Source organism: Tyto alba, unplaced genomic scaffold (genome assembly GCF_018691265.1).
Source record: "Tyto alba isolate M040663 unplaced genomic scaffold, T.alba_DEE_v4.0 Super-Scaffold_45, whole genome shotgun sequence".
Taxonomy (NCBI): Eukaryota; Metazoa; Chordata; class Aves; order Strigiformes; family Tytonidae; genus Tyto; species Tyto alba.
In genome coordinates this window covers 34,647,923-34,661,246 of record NW_024881321.1, presented here as the reverse complement: position 1 = coordinate 34,661,246, position 13,324 = coordinate 34,647,923, and the positions used below count along the sequence as shown (strand labels likewise).

Here is a 13,324-nt window from a genome sequence, read left to right as displayed (position 1 = left end):
TTTTAGGATTTTGTAGTGAAATCTCAAAACACTACTGGGGTTCTTATACATTCCCATTCAAAAACATTTCAAAGCTGGGGTTCTTAGGCTGCAGGCTGATTATAACTTGAAACAAAACAAAACAAAACACACAAAAAAAGCTAAGACAAAATAAAGGACTCTTGAATGTCAAAAAGGGCTGGCTGACACTGTTGCCACCCTAGCTGTTCAGCTTGCCTTTACTGCACAGATGTCTGAGCTGCTCATCAGTGAGTTTTGGAAGCATCACCATTTGCAGCACAGCATTTTAAAGTAAAGTAAGCTGTCACCAACTACAGTCTGCTTTAAAACACTACACAGTAAACAGCAGTAGTTCAAAAGCTGACTGACAGGCAGCACAAACACTCATGCAGAAGGGATGGATAGACAGCTGGTAGGGGTAACCTTGTCAGCCAGCCCAACCTCTTATGGCCTCATCCATCAATCCAACCTCAAAGAGAACCATCCCTTGCTAAATAAAATTGCCATTTGTCACCAACTGGAGACAATGAAAGAGCTTGATGATTTCAGCTGTAGTTCCTAAAGGAGCCAACCTGACAATTCTATAAGTTTCATTCAAAATTCAATATAAAGGACAGACAGCTAAAAGGAGCCATTAGGAGGGGGAGGGAGGGATGGCAATAGATTCATGAGAAGCTTGAAAAGAAACCACCAGCGCAATAAGCAAACTTGTATTTTCTATATCAAATACTGTAAGTGTACGAATTTGCGCTGTGAAGGGCATTTTTTTAATAAGAAAGCTCTCATCTTATCCTTGAAAATATTATAAATGTCTGGTGGACATAAAAGTTTACATTACAGTGAAATGTCATGTATCTTCTTTAAGAGGCCATAACTTTAATTCAAGTGTTCTCTCTATGACTTTAAACTGCAAGGAATTATGATATAAGAGTGACCTCTGGTAAATTTAACCACTTTTCTTACCAGCTTGTATGATAAAAAGTTTAGCTAATAAAAATGAGGGGTACCAAGGACAGCCTTTCTTAAAACCACAGCAGCAGAGGTCAACTGTAATAAGGAATTGCTAATAGAAGGTATGACTGCTTCTTTCATGAGCTTATTTTGTAAGTACTGTATCCAGGAAAAACTTGTAATGGGCTCAGATTCTAGCTCAGAGTGAAATACATCATGAAAAACTAGCAAATTCATGTGGCCTTCATGTCATCAAACGTAATGTGTTGAAACTGGACAGCTACTCTAAGGCGATTTCCCGGGTTTCCATTGTAGTGAGGAGGGGACAGACAGGCATCAAAGAATGCCTCATCTCAGCTATCTCAAACACCTCAGATGTCCTACCAGACCATATCCTATACAGCAAAATATCCTAAACTGCTGCAAGGTATACTACTTTCTTTTAGTGCATGTCTTGCTGCACTGATTGTAAGGGGAAGATATACAGCAAGTTTAGATTAGATGTATATATTTTAAATTGCTAAACGACATTAGATGAGAGGAGTTGACTCTCATGCTTAATGAAGGAGACTTACAAGGAAAGAGACTTACAAGGTATAAAATCCTATATTCGTTATAGTGCTATGAAAATAAATTTCTACTTAACTGTTCTGCCAGACAAAATTAAAAACATGATCAAAAATCAAATAAAAGATGGATTTCAAGATCATGATATCTTTGCAAGATGCTTCAAAAAATATTTGTTGCACTCGTTCCACTACTAGGAAGCATGGGTTTTGGTTGTTTTACTTTCTACTCACTGACCCATGAGAGTTTGCTGGTGATGTTAGAATCAAGGAGGTAACATATTTTCATATCTAATTGACTTTCATACAATAAAAAAAGCACAAAGTATTCTAGGTACCTATCCCTCCCTACTTGTAAATAATCTCCAGGCAATGTCAAAAGGAGGTCAAGAGGATAATAATAAAAGAAACCTACATATATTTTCTTACTTGTTAAGAAACCAAAAGACCTCTGACATACTAATTTCAGAAAAAGTAGGGTAATTAACTTGGCCAGCACCACACTTTTCATTCCTCTCTAAGATGTAACATCACTGAAAGAAGGATATAACATGGAATTACTCAGCTCCAATTAATTTTTATTGCGTAGTTCTATATTAATTCATTTCTTAAGAAATGTTTGCAATGCTCCCAAACAGAAGGTCAAGTTTGGTGAAAGCTGTGGTAGCAAAGGTAGGAGAAAATCTCAGAAATCAGGTAAAGAAGCAGTTCTGAACAGTGCTGCACATTTTAAAATAGTGTCCTGCTTCAAAATGAAATACTTCGTGGGATTTAGTAATAAGCATTTTCAATATGGTCTATCATCCCTGCTTCCCAGCTTTGTATCATCTGTGGACTTAGTGATGGTGTACTCTGTCTCACTGTCCAGGTGATTAATGAAGACCCTGAACAGGACTGGCCCCCCTGTTAACCCGTGGGGTACACCGCTACTGAATTGCCTCCAGCTGGACTTGGTGCTGCTGATCACAACCCTCTGGGACCAGCTGCTCAGCCAGTTTTCAATTCACCTCACTAGCTACTTCCCTAACCCATACTTTGTCTATGAGGATGCCATGGGAGACAGTGTCAAAAGCCTTACTAAAATAGACGTAAGTGATGTCCACTGCTCACTCCTCACCCACCAAGCTAGCCACATCCAACTTCAGCAAATCTGATTTTAAGAACTGTATCAAATGTTTTGAGAATAGCCACAAACACTGTGAATTGTAAAGTCTGTCGCTGGCTATAAAACAAGTTTAATCTCAGGGAATTCTACTTAATTTATTGGCCAACTAACACTTTTAATTACTGATTCTGCTACCAAAAAATAGAAACAGACAAACACACAGACACTTAGGGAACTACATTTGGACTCTTCTCCTGGCAACGCTCCTCTGCATTCCCATCTCCAATCCCCTTGCTGCCCGCAGGCTACGCCTGCTGTTGGCAGTCCAGGAGATTGGGGTCAGCACCATGTGGTTCCTCTTCTTTGGTGGATCCTTGTTTCTTTCTCCTTCCACTGCTCTGGCATGGGCTCCTTCACTGGCCACAGTCCTGCCAGAGATGTAATTCCCCCCAAGTCCTCTGCTCAGTTCCTGCTTCAGCAATTCTTACGCTCCAGCCCTGCTTGCAGCCCCCCAGCGCTAGCATCATGCAGATTAAGCCCAGTACCAAACTTCAGTGTGCTTTGCACAGAATGTCATTCCAGGTATTGAAAGGTGGGAAATTCCACTATATTTCCCTTCCTTAGTGTATTGCATGATATCCTGCCAAAAAGATGTGTGACAGGTTGTCAGTATGATGCAAATTGTACACACCAGTATTCTGAAGTACTCGTAGTAGGGACATTCCTTCCTGTTCACTCTGATTGCACATTTGCCTATGATACATTAGAAATTACTCACTGTTAAATGTGACATAGACTTTTCAGTTGCTCATGAATTCTTTTACTCCCAGGCATCTCTCAGCTAGTTATGGCCAGTTCTGGAAGCTGATTTAAAGTCTTATTTTCTAATTATAATGCAAACTTCCCATTTAGCTACTTGTATAAGTAAAGATAAGATGGCAATCTCACAGATGGCAGAAGACATGGCAGAAGCTCAAACAGGTAACTAGCAGGAGTCAGAGCAGAATAAATGAAAGAGAGAGGCAAAAAAAAAATAAGCAACAGAAAAACAGCAGGCTCAAGCAAAAGTATAGACAGAGCATGACAAAGATGTGGAACATGTTGCAGGTAGCAAATGTCACAAATATTGTACCTTTAGTTCAAATTCAGATGGTCTAAACTGTGCTAAAGAATTTGAATGCTATTGCTACATATATGGCCTTGCAGGGCAGAAAATAAGAAACCCAGATATGATTAGAGATGCAGATGGAATTCAGATTATCTGAATATAGTCCTACTTTGCTCTTAGGTTTCTGTTCATAACTCTTGAAGAAAATATGAGCAGTACTGTCCCTAGGCTGCTGATATTAAAGTTTCCAAATTTATATGCATACCTTGTTTATATTTAAAACGCAATCCCATATTTATTCCATTTCAGTTCAAATGTTTTATCCACCTGCTTGAATTCTGCATGCAGTGCTCAGTGTACATGAAAAGTTACTGGCTTACCCATTCTCAGCACATCCTCAATAACTCATTCTCAAGTCATTTCTCAATAAAAAGATAAATGTATTGCAAAACCTTTTCCAATGTAACACATAAATACAAAAAGTATTTTTGAGAAAAAAAAATACCACAACGATAAATTGCTTCTATTCTAGAAAGACTACAGAAGAAACATCTTTAAATACATTATTCAAAAATGTTCCCAAAGACACCTAGTTCAATACATAGAATGCAAAATGCAACTGAAGTGCACGTTCTGCTATGCAGAACAATATCCATGCATAGAGACAGCATAAGAGAGTGAACTCTGGTGATCAACAATAACTGAGTAGATGGTGCCAGATTTGCACACTATCCCCCTATGACCAGAAATCAGAGCCTGCTGCCAAAGAGAAGCTACCTTATCTCCTCTGGGTAGTGAAAGGAGATAAGATTTCCCTTCTCGTCCCAGAAATTATGATTCAAAAGACTTCCAATTTATCGTAGGATCACCTTACTGTGCATTTTTAATCCTGTTTTAATTTCTGACTATTTACTTATTTGTAGAACCACTGATACATTTTCATTTCAGAAAAAAAACTGAGTAGAATAGCTTAATTCCACATACATGCAAAACTGATGATCCTAAATATTAGGTACTGAGCTCAGGAGTAACATAGCATGAGGTAGGTTAGATGTGAATGGTTTCACAGTACCAGTTTATGGGCATACCCTCATTTTTTGCCAGCATGAAGTAGTTTGAGATGACCTCCCATTCAGTGGAAGAGAGATGAACAACTTCAGATTCACTGCAGAATACATGATACAATATATATTCCCAATGCAGCTTAACCCATGATCACATCTGTGTATAGCTAAACTTCTAGCTAATTTAGGATGGTACAGGGAAGAGCACCACTCTGCACACCAGGAGGTAGGAGCTGAACTCTTCCTTCCCAAATAATGTTTCAGAAGGTGGGAAAAGAACCAAATAGCTTCTCAAGTCCAAGCACTATTGGAAATTTTGATTTGCAAGAACATATAAAAAATAGTAAGTTGATGACATAATCACATGTGAAAGTGCTATGAGCATACCCAGAATCCTCTACCTGTCTCTGTCCCTAGCCAAGCTACCCCTTGCCACTTGGTCCAAGTGCAAAAGTATAAATGCAGTCACGAACTCCTAAGGCTATGTGGCTATAGCTATATCCCAGTGGAACAATGTCCAAACTCCCAGTGGTAAAATAAGAGTTTAGTTTAGTCCATATTTTATATTTGGGAAGCCTAATTAGTGATATTGTTTAATCACAAGCAAACAATTTATTTTTAATTTTCTCCATCAATCTCTCTTTTTGTTAATAATTAATTGAAATCTAAAAATCAATCTAACATGCACAGGGGCAAACCTTTAATTAAATATTTGATTTTTTAAAGTCTTAAAACTTCCTTCTTCTGTGCAACAGATGTAGGTTTATCAGTGCTATTTACTAGCTGGCTAATAATCCTTGATACTCTTTCTTATTTCCAGTGTTTCTTAAACATCTTATCACATGATTCCCAAATGGGAAACATATCTACCTACCATTACTTGGAAAAAAACCAGATGCAGACATCCCTGTTCTGAGGAATGTGTCCTTCTTTACAGATTTAAAAATATTTCTTTTCTTCTGTCTCTCTGAATTCCACAGTATTTTGTGTATCAGCAGTCTTAACTTCATCAGGATAGGTTGTCCTGGGTTTGAGTGAGTTTTGGGTTTTTTTTGACGACAGGGGAGGGGGCTACAGGGGTGGCCCCCTGTGAGAAGCTTCTCGAAGCTCCCCCAGCTCCAAGTCAGCTCCACCTCTGCACCAAAACTGAGCCAATCAGCTGCGCCTCTGCGATAACGTATTTAAGAAGGGACGTGGTGACGGGCAGTTGGACTTGTGAGGAGGAGTTGCTGCAGCTGCATGAACACCAAGGTCAGTGGAGGAACGGAGGAAGAAAGGAGGGGGGAGGTGTGCCGGAGCAGAGACCCCCCTGTATCCTGTGGGGAGACGGCAGGGCGGCCCCCCCTGCCACCCATGGAGATCTATGGTGGAGTAGACATTGATTTATGGCATGTGGGGGGGTCTCATATGGACAACTAAGGTGATTATGCCCGAAGAAGTCTGGGATCTTGTGGGAAGAAGCAGCCCTTGTTGTTGTAGTTTGGTGCTGGGAGGATTGCAGCATGCAGGAGTGTCTCACGCTGGGCCAGCTGGGGAAGTGCTGCATCCCATGGGAGGGATTCCAGTTGGAGAAAGTTGGTATCCCACACCAGAGCAGTGAGGGAAATGCTGCGGCCTGTGGGAGGGACTCACATTGGATAAAGTTTGTGGAGGACTGTCTCCTGTGAGAGGGGGACCACGCTGGAGCAGGTGGAAGAAGTTCCAGAAGTTTCCCCCGCCCCCAAGAAGGAAGAAGCAGCGGCACTGCCTGCACCCCCCATCCCCTGCCTCCTGCACCACTGGTGGGAGGAGGTAGAGATATCAAAGCTGAGCCCGGATAGAAGGGAGGGGTGGGGGGGAAGGTGTTCTCAAGATGTGGCAATGCTTCTCACTATCTATTCTGTTAAGTGCTGTTAGTGTCCGTATTAAATTTATGTTCTTTTTTTATTTCCCCTAACAAGTCTGTCTTTTGCCCGTGACCATAATGGGTGATTTGCCCCTCCCAGTCCTATCTCGAATCCCAAGCCTGGCTTATTTTTCCCTTCTCATCGCTGGGGGGAAAGGCGGGGTGAGCAGCTGTGTGGTGCTCAGTTGTCCTCTGAGCTCAAACCATGACAGAGATGAAAAACACATTCTCCCAACACTTTATGGACATAATTAAAGGCAGTGTTGTAGGAAGAAGGGCTGTGGGTTTACACCTCCAGCCATCTCCAACCATTTCCTATATTCAAGCACTGAGTTCTAACCACTAGGTTGTATGTCTGGAAACATAATACCATCACAACTGTTCGGACTGCAGTGTAATCTGATTGAGGCTTTCTTAGAGAACACCTAACTTACCAAGGTTCCCCAAGGACTTGGGAAGCATTTGGCCATGTCTCTGCCTATCTCCTGTTTAGCTCCCCAGCTAGGATGCTACAGTTTATGCAGCCAGGGAACTTTGCGCTCACTAGGGGTAACCAGTTGAATTGCTTTCTGAACCAGAGTTAGCATTCATCCATTTTAGGTAAGAGCTGAGTAAGCTCCAAAGTCTGACTATGATCCACTGTAATTCATGCTTAAAGTCCTATATTCTGTTGCATGCCTTAAATTATTCTTTTAAACTCATGTTCCATGCAGGTTATTTAAATATTTGACATAACTAAGTAATTAGAATGTCCCAAGTGTGTTATAAAATATTTTTCAATACAGAAGTCATGACCCAGCCACTGCCTCTTTTACCTAGGTTTACCACCATTTGCTTCATGAGGCTTTATGAAGCCAATCAGAAATAAAATATAGGCTTGGAAATACGTGTGGCTAGAAGAAAAAAAAAAAAAAATGACAGAGGCAGAAACAACCATCTTGTTAATGTACCTGTTGCTACGCAAAAGGAAAAAAAAAAGTTTCCTCCTAGTAACAGGCTTCTGCACAGTTGTTACTGTGGTTCAAGTGCTCCACAGTATGCTCGCCATGTGCAATTTCTGCAGTCACCTGTCAACCCCCCTCCCCAACACCTGACTTCTTGATATCTATTTATATTCTTATTTATTTTTATATTAGTATCTATTTTTATTTCATTCCACATACTCCATATATATAAAAGTATTTTATATATGTGTAAATGTACCAAAATTTACACAGTATTACCCTCCTCTATGTTAACCACTGTTTCCAAAAGGAAAAGGCTAGCATTTCTTCAGTAACACTTTCTTCAGTAAACTATTCACTTTTTCTTAATTTTTTAAAATATAAACCACATGATTTACAAACTTTCTTTTTATAAGATTACATTAAGCATGTGAGTAGACCAAGACTACACGTAGTTCTTCACAAAATACTTGTCGCATTTCACCTCCTGTAACATGAGGAGTGAAGTTTTCCCCCTGTTAATTGACCTACTTCTTCACATAAATTCCATTTAAAAGTTTTGCTCATTGAAGGATGTCCATGGTTTACTTGCACATATATGCATGATCTCATATATACTATGGTTACTTTATAAATGCTACATCCTTCCAAAAGCCCTTAGTATGCTATCAGTTAAAAAGAAAGCTACAGTAATCAGGATATAATGCTCTATTTGCTTGTGAACAAGGAACATACAGGAAATCACACATGCTCATGGGCTCCATGGTGCTATGTGATCTCACTTTCCAACCTCTACAGCTTGCATAAAAGTTTCATTAAAGATACCACATCCTAGAAATCTAGCTGGCTCCTCTTTTTGTGGCTCCTGTTGGACTTGTTTGACTCTCATTCATTACCAGAGTGAAAGGGATAAAGTTGCTCTACACAGTACTGTGTTTCAGGTCACCACACTTTCCACAAATCCATGATGCTAGTCAGAACAGGAACAGTTCTCAAGGCAAGGCTCAAAAAAAGTCAAAGACTTCTACACATTAGCAAACCACAGACAACGAAATAAAAGATTAATTGAGATTGAGCAGCTGCTCTCAGTTCAAAAGCATGTTTTCCTTCCAACTCATTTCAACAACAGATTTTCTGTAGGCAGTAAATTATTTCACTGAAATAACAATTTAGTTACTAGAAGAGCTGGGAAAAAACAAATGAGGTTTTTAGTGATTACAATTATAGATCCTCCATCGACAGTTCCCCTGCCTGTTCCTAATGTAATCCAGGCTTGCCTGCCTACTAAGAAGCAAATTGACACACACAAGCTGAGTTACCTCTTTTGTTTTCTCTTTTTGGGTACAGAACAATCTAGAAGCTATTTTACTACATCTATATATTGTCTCTCAGAATGCTGATTGCAGTCTTAATACTCTCATTTTTTCCACATAAGTCTTTAAGGAAGCCCCTTCTCCATGACACCACAGATTCTTCAAATATTTGGGATATAGTAAATCAATTTCTATCAACCCCAGAGTAAAGCAAAGATTCCCGTTCCAGCACAAAATGTCAAAAAAAGCCCATGAAAAATCCAGCTATCCCCTGAGCAGATTCAGGACTAGGAGTCTACCATGCAGTCTGCTATCTCTAAATTTTTACTTTTATTCTTCCTCCCCCTGTGCTTGACAGAAAATGGAGAAGGAATCACAAATATTTTTAAGGTATCCATGAAGATATGTAACTTCCAGTATAGACCATGGCAAACAGCACAATCACCTCAAAACTGTTCTAGCTTCTGTTTTGGCTTTAGTGACCCTTAATGTAGCCTGCCAAAAGAAAAGTAAAAAAAAGACAACATACTCCCTTTACAGAAGACATGAGGGGGACTGATAGGAAACCATTCCCCAGATGGGGATATCTGCTATACAGCTAAGCCTAGCAGCCTCTTTTCTTTTATATATCTCAAAGGAAAACAAATAAATTACAATTTCAGCTGTACAAAGGCAACTTTTCACAAGCCCATTCTTCATCCTTTTTAGGGCAGTTTCCATTACCACAGCCTGAGGGGACACACCTGATCTTTGATTAAATGGAAATTCCAGTAAGTCAAGACTCATGACTTGAGCTTCAAAGTACTATGTTTTACAAATAATAAACTATAACTTCTCTCAGGCAGTTAAGTTACTTGCAGGTAGTTAAGTTCCACATCCAAGCACCCAACCATAATGGATACCAGACCTAGGCATAACTTTTCTAAAATAATAGGCTTTCCTCAGTAAATTCTTATTTATTGAAACCTGAACTTTTAAAAGCATTGAAGAAATGCAAACAGCAGTCTCATCATGTAGGAGTTCCAAATTGAAAATATTTTCTTACTCTCTTTCCAGAGCATCTCTTAGCAAAATAATCTGAACAATAACCCAAACTCTATACAGCAATTCAGAAGTAAAATCTGTGGATCACAAATCAAAATGATAACTGAAAATATGTAACTGCATCTATGATGCTTGCACTTTGATACACTAGCAAATGTTTGGTGCATGCCTTACATGGGTTTATGTAGCTACAGAGAAAACGCAGGGAACACATGTTCCTGCTCAGCTGATTTCCTCCATAGTAGGGCATCATGTTAAGGCATATTCATGAATACAAAATCTCATTTAATACAAATGGAAAAACATCTCACTTCCTTTTAAGTGGACTTGCAGAGAGCACAGCTCCGTAAAGTGGGCTGGCCCAGTGCACTAGACACAGAACTTCCACAACCTTGAGTCAATGGTTACCTGCAGCTCATTTGAAGCAGTTTTCACCCCTTACAGAGGAAAAGTACTGATGACTAGCTGTCTGCAATCTTTGTTCTATTTCAGAGCTTAAACTATGTAAGAGTTGCTACTGTCTATAAACCTAAGCCTGTCACATTACCAAAATTACTCTTTCACAAGAAGCAGGAACTGTCTGCCATCTGGATGAGCTTAACTTGTGATATAAGTAAAGGTTTGAATTAATTTTCAGCATGCCTGATCCCACGTCATAAAAGCACAAACACAAAGCTCAATCCCTTATGCCTGTGACAACACAGCCTACATAACCAAAGCTGAATTCAGAGCCTTGTAAGTGCCCCCCAGGCCCATAAACTGAAGAGATCGCACATGTCCAAAAAGACACTTTAAAGGAAATCAGGAGATAACTCAGTGCTGAAAATTTTATGCCAATGCCCTTATACAATTGCTAGAATATATGCATTTGTATGAATATAAATTTATGCTCTGCCATTACTACTTTTTTTTTTTTTCCCCTCATAGCTACATGCTAGACCAGTCAAGGAACCTTCATACAAATGCAGTTGGAAATTCTTATCCTTCTGTAAGTAAAATATTTCAGTTGCCATGTGGATACAAATTATAAAATTCATGACACTTCTGGCTTCCATGTTGCAGAAATGGGCACCAAAATCTGAATATGCAACTTAAGAACTTAACTCCTGGTCAAAACAGACTTTTTTGTCACAATCTAGAAATTAGGATTTATGGATGTATGCCAATATGCATAAAGAACATTACAGTGTTCCAAAAATCCCAGGCATCTTAATCTCTGTGACACATTGGTTAGGAAAGGATAAATAAATGTGCCAATACAGTGTCTGTTTATAAAAAGCATCATATAGATGTGCACATATAAGATCACCAATGCCTACAGAAATACCCAATTGTATTTGAAAATGTGCTTCTTGGTTGTTGAATTTTTTCACACAAATAATAAAAATAGTACTTTAAAATCATCAAAGTTCCACAATCATTTTGATAATCATTTAATTCATGAATAATGCATTTTTTTCCTTAAACTAATAGAATGTATCCAAGTCAGTTCACTGAAAAGATTATCAGTAGAATTTAAAAAAAAAAAAAAAAAAAAAAGCTGTCATGGCACATATTACAGATTGCTTGACAGGCATAGTCTGTTTGACTAATGCATTCAGAAGATAAAAGAATTAGCACTGATGACTGAAAACTAAAGACCAACATTTTCCCATCTGTTTGTGCACCATGGGGACTTAAATTCTGCCCATCAGCTGGAAGGCATGCAAAAGGCAAATAAAATCCCACTCGGTTCCAGTACTGAACACTTCTGATAACACTGCAGAAGTGTATGTTTTCAGTAGCATCTTTCAAAGTAAAATACAACTAAGCATACAGTTAGGAGATGAAAAATTAAAATCTACTAACCCAGAAGCTATCAAACAAAAAATAATGTGCATTTCTCAAATTACCACTATTTCCATAACCTAGAACAACATTCATGAGGATTTGGGGATTATTCTGAATTTCTATTAATTCTAAATACATACAGATATATACTTGGATCTTAATTAGTTGACAAGTCGGCTTTCATGGTGGTTCTTCATATTCTGACTCCTAGCATACATCACCAAGGTTTCTTGGCATTTAAGGTCTTCATTTCTAAGCTAAATAAATCTGATTTCCTTGACTTAGCTTTACCTCAAGGAATTATTTGCATTTTCTCTCTTCTTCTACCTAAATATCTGAAAACATGCAGAATCACACAGCTAGTTTGATTAGAAATTGAAAGGACAGAACTATTTTTGTTACACCCATTGCTGATTCTTTACTTCCATACTTCATTCTGTATTTTTTCATCAAGTTCAAGTAATTGTTCTTAACATAATCAAAATTTGTATCTCGAATGCATGACCAAAATTTGCCATACAATTTGAATGTTAATTGTATCAGCCTTGGTATGTCATCTTCATATGGTATCACTGCTGTTTTTAAATCTATGAGGAAAGAGTCCATAAGAATATCTTCTATCTTGCTCTTGTTGACTAGATGTGATGTCAGGGATGGGATGCTTTAGCTTTTCGTGTGACACTGTTTTCCATCAACAAGTTTGGACCATGGGCAGAACATGTTCAAGTCCAGTACTAGGGCTCCCACATCCAATTCTCCAGTCTCTTCTTTATTCAAACAGAAATTACATGAAATAATCTTGCTCTCAAGATAGGCACTTGTCTTAAAGTAAATCAGTATTTCAATAGTCTACCTCCTAAAAAGGAGTTAAAAAAAATTATTATATTAAAGAGCACCTAGTGAAGAATTATATATTCATGATACTCATTTCAAAAGCCAAGCATGACAAAAAGAAAACAATATCTGTGTTTCTTTTTTTATTTCTTTGTTCATGGAGATACTTTTGTTTATAGAGGTAAAAATACCTGTTGCATAGTTTTAGTGAGGGCTTCTGAGAAAAAAGACGACGCATTATGGTATCAAGAGGGTGTTAAAAGCATGAAGAAGCTCCTTATTTTTGCTTAGTATGAAAAAAAAAAAAAGTTTAATTGGCATAATTATATGATTGGATGGACCAGTTTGAATGTCACAAAAATAAGCTGACATACTTTTAACTCATTTAATCAAGCAATTTTATTTGAAAGCAAGAAAAAATTGAGAAGAAATCTCAGAATATATTTTTCTCACTGTAATTTAGTATTTATACTGGAAGCTGAGGTAGACTAAAGAAATTATAGAAAAATCTATTTGCGTGATATTATACCACAAAGACAAGTTCTCCTTGCCTAGAATAGCATTCAATTCTAATTTTAAGACACTGCAACAAAAATGCAAAAGATCAAATGGAGGTCAACAAAAAGGGTGGTTAAAGTACAGAAGGATGGGTATTTGACTTGATATTGCCAGCTCTCAAA

The 13,324-nt window shown here is 38.3% G+C and overlaps 1 protein-coding gene across 5 annotated transcripts in view; it reads right to left on the bottom strand.

The window, feature by feature from the left end:
- The window catches only part of MYO16 (myosin XVI), a 395,602-nt gene that overhangs the window by 230,537 nt on the left and 151,741 nt on the right, over positions 1 to 13,324 (bottom strand). The window lies entirely within an intron of this gene.